This window comes from Gymnoscopelus braueri, assembly GCF_963280865.1.
Source record: "Gymnoscopelus braueri genome assembly, chromosome: 15".
NCBI lineage: Eukaryota > Metazoa > Chordata > Actinopteri > Myctophiformes > Myctophidae > Gymnoscopelus > Gymnoscopelus braueri.
In genome coordinates, this window is record NC_137620.1 from 8,759,506 (window position 1) to 8,764,298 (window position 4,793).

Genomic DNA, 4,793 nt, shown 5'->3' on the forward strand with positions numbered 1-4,793 from the left:
TCAACCAGTAGGTGTCCTACCTGACCATATGATAGAAGAGCAGGGAGAGTAGATCACCTCCAACCATCACAGTATGTTATATTTCTTGTCTTGTATTGCATAGACATACTCCACCATATAGATAACTGGTCAACATAACTTTTTATTCACTAAGAAGGTTGTGGATTGGGGCCCAATGTGGATTGGGGCCCAAGCCCCAATTGGGGCGGCCATAGCTGAGTGGTTAGTGAGCCCGCCTAGGGAACCAGCTGGCCCTGGTTGCCCCAGGTTCGATTCCAGGCTATCCCAGCATATGTGCCGATGATATGAAATTTGTCCCTGAGCAAGACTCTTAACCCCAATTGCTCACAGGTTCTCATTGGAAACAAGACCGCAAGGACTTTCATGAACGACCTGTTAAAAGGAATTATCCTTTATTGCACCTTTAATTCAGTTTCTCTCTGTTCTCAGCATTATCATAATCCCATTGTAAATATATATATATATATTGGTTAAACATAAGCAAACTAAAGAAAGTGTGCATACAGTGGGACTAAATTATATATAAAATATATCAAACATATTTAAAAAACATATCAAAGATTGATTGATTGTTTTTTCTTTATTGAAGTGTCATGCTTCCAAGGAAGCCCAGCCCTTATTGACTTACACGTCACTTTTACTTTTCATTTGCCATAGACAATGAACCGACATGATAATTCACAAACAATGATGACACGAATAACCAACTAAACACCCAAGCATCATACATGGCAGATTACATAATTATACAAATAATAGTAATCTCTGAGCTCGTATATCTGCAATTGTTAAATAGCCATGGTCAATTTGCTGGGGACCCCCTAGAACCCCTCCAAGGACCCCACTTTGAGAATCACTGGCTTAGAAAACTGCTAGAGAAAACCATAGCTATAGCATTATGAAGCTATGAATGAATGATAACCACCCTTTTACATGTTATAACATTAAAAACAAGAAAGGGAGTGAACACATTGCTATTAGTGCCTGCTGGGCAAATGTATTGTTTAAACTGTAGCCATAACATTTCAGTGAATCAATATGTTCAAAATAAAACGGCACAATGCAATATATGCCATATAGTCAAGTTTTTATTTCATTTAATTTGGTTGAGCACTTTATACTGCCCTGCCAAGCCAAAGAGCAGTAACTACGTTTTTGGACACACTGACTTATTTGGGTATCCCAAAGGTCAAATTAGCCTTTGTGATGTTGGGGGATAAACAATTACCTCAAGAACAGATGTACAATTAGTGTAATATCACTTATATGCTGATATCTCATTTGGCTGACCAGTTAAATCACTTTTTAACACATTTTTCAGTGATTTTTGATTTCGTAGTTACTGCACTCTGCCTTGGCAGGGCAGTATAGGTCAGCAGGTTATCATTAATCATAATGATTAATTAGAGGGAGCTCCACGGATCTCGCTCAACCCCGATTTGGCACAAACATGGGGTTGAAGTTGTTCTACTGTTATGCTACCAAAATGTGGAATGCCCTGCCAACAGCCATCAAAAAGTGTGACTCCGTACCCTCCTTCAAACCCGCCATAAAGTACACTGTGTCTGCAATTTACAACTGGACCTAGACAAGTATAGCTTGCCAAAATAAATGACCCCCACTGTTTTTCTGTAAATATACTTGTAGGCTATTGCTCCTAGTATTGATGATATCATGTATAGTATTGTATGCATGTCTTTATATGTCTTGATGAATTGAATACATAGGACCACAATGGAAATGTTATCCTTTTAGCATTATTGTATAACTGTACCTCTGTACTTTTTGCAAACTGTTAATAAAGTATTCAATTAATCAAAGACAACAGATATATCCTCCAAACTGTTCGCTGAAGACCTGAACCTCCCCTCTGTGTCTGAGGAGTCGTGTGTGTGTGTGTGCACGCTTGCGTGCGTGCTGTAGCCCTCCTTCCTCATTAACTGCTCTCTCTCTCTCTCTCTCTCTTCAATTCAATTCAAAGGAGCTTTATTGGCATGAGAAAACATACATTTACATTGCCAAAGCAGATGTGAAATAAACTAAGAAATGTATGTACAGTACAATTAAAGGGGATAAAGAAACATAAACAGAGCTGCGTCACATCACATGCAAAGTTTAGGAAAACTAGCTTACAAAACCACAGAAGTGTATTCGCTGTTAGAAATGAATATACATGTAGGCAAGGGTTGCATTTGACGTTTTTACAACAAATAGCATTTCTTCATGATTTTTGCAGTCACTTGGTATAAAGCAATTTGGTACAGTATACAGCATTTTTTAATTTGAAATAGCACAAAAAGCAGCATTGTTTTTCAAATGTATTTACACATAGTTGCTCTGTTCATATAGTAGTCCCCCCATAGTATTCATGTGCACAAGAATGACAAATTATTAAAAGTTAAAGCTGCACATGTAACTTTCCTCTTCTACCCCGGATTTGAACCTGGTTTCCTGCTGTGCTGGATTACTTTTACCATAGAGCCTGCCTGCTTGCTCAGGGGATAAATTGAATCTTAACCTTCAAGTCAAAATTCATGTCAGATCCTGTGTCTAGGTGAGACATGACCTTTGACACAATCTAAATGTCTCAATATAAGTGCAGGAGACAAAATACTACCGGCCTAATTGTATAAGTTATATTGTATTAACATTATATATCACGGAAGCACGCACCCACGCACGCACGCACGCATGCACGCACGCACGCATGCACGCATGCACGCATGCACGCACGCACGCACACACACACACACACACACACACACACACACACACACGCATGCACACACACACACACACATACTAACGCACACAATCGCACACACACACACCAGTTGAAAGGATAAAAAAAACAAAATTGCTGGCAGTGGGCAAACGCAGACAGAAATAAGTCTGGCAGTGAAAAGTTAAATAATGTCCCAAAAAGAAACTTTCTCAATCTTAACGAGAGCAAGATGTGAATAATAATTTTGGGTCTTTCCTCCCTGTTCCCTGCGGGCCCCCTAAGCTCCATCATCCACTCCTATGTAAAAAAAAAACTAAAAACCTTGGTGTCACCTTTGATGCCAGCTTCAAATTCGATACACAGGTTATAGCACTGCGGTGCTATGTAGCACTCGCTTTTTCCAGTTGAGACTTTTATTGTTAATTCCCAATATGTCGGCATCGAACAGTAGTTGCTTAGGCGCCTGCAGCTCATCCAGAACGCTGCTGCCCGCCTTCTTACCGGCAAAAAGAAGCGGGACCACATTACTCCTGTTCTGGCCTTGCGCCATTGGCTCCCTGTCTGTTTTAGAATTAATTGATTGATTTCAGCTTTTAATGTTTATTTTTAAAAGTTTGCAATGGGCTATGCTTTTAGCTTTCTTTCATTGTCTCCGCCAGGCCGAAAGGCATGGCGAGAGAGTATGTTTTCGCCCCTGTCCGTCCGTCCGTCCGTCCGTCCGTCCGTCCGTCCGTCCGTCCGTCCGTCCGTCCGTCCGTCCTGTCTGTGTGTTAGCAGCTAATCTCTGGCACCGTTGGCCCGGTCGCTCCGAAACTGTGCACACACACTCCCTGGATGCCAATTCAGAACCTCTGCCACAATTTTTTCACATGGGCCTGTTATAGTGCCACCAGGAGGCCGATTTGTGCAAAACCCTTTTTTTTTACATTACTCCTACAGATTTTATCCAAACGTCATGCAAATCGGTACACAGTATAGTCATGTGATCAACACGGATCTGTCCGATTTCCCATATTCCATCCTCATTGGCTAAGGTTCGCTTCCAAAGTTTGCAGGATTGGTCCGTTTTGAACAAAAAGTCTCAAACTATGCACGCAGCTTGCGATTTCCGTGAATTTTCACACGCACATTCCCACTAGGCCGAGGAAGAAATGCCACCCTTTTCACATTGGCCTGTTATAGCGCCACCAGCAGGTCTAATTTAGCAAAACACATTTTTGGAACAAAATGCCTCAAATCATGAATGCAGTGTCAATGCAAGAATAAATGGCACGGTTGGCACCCTTTTCACATTGGCCTATTATAGCGCCACCAGGAGGCCAGAATAACGTACCTGACCTGGCGGAGACCTGTGCTCCGAGGAGAACTTTTTCTAGTTATTATTATTATTATTATTATTATTATTATTATTATTATTATTATTATTATTATTATTATTATTATCATTATTATTATTATTTCACTTAATTCACTCTCCATATATTCTCAGTATGTAATTCCATAGACAATAATGTAAAGTTCTTTATTCACATTCTGCAGGTTTCAGGTTTATTGTCAAATATTTTAGTATTTGATCAAACTGTATGATGTCCATTCAGTATTATATCATCTCTGTCGAGTGGAAACCTCATATGTCCAGAACTGCTACAGTACTTTTCAGGATTCAAAAATAGCAACAATTTAGCAGATCTACAAGCTTCGCACCGCGTTGATCAAGTAGGGCATTAATTTATGAAAAATCACAAAAAGTTAGAAAATGTAGATAAGAGGTTTCTGCCCGACAGCAACGATATATAAACATATAAACTAGTAAATAATGTGGCTCCAATGTGAATCTGACTTCATGTGACCAGACTGAGACATCAGTCATGATGTCAGTCATCTATGACAGAGGGTCTCACACCTTTCAGTCCGTGACCCCCCCAAAATAATAATATATTTAATAATCTGATCAGGTATATCTCCTATATTGTGATTTATCTTTATGGATCATTATTATATTTATAACATGTACACATATTCCTGACCTATATTCGTTCAAGACGTT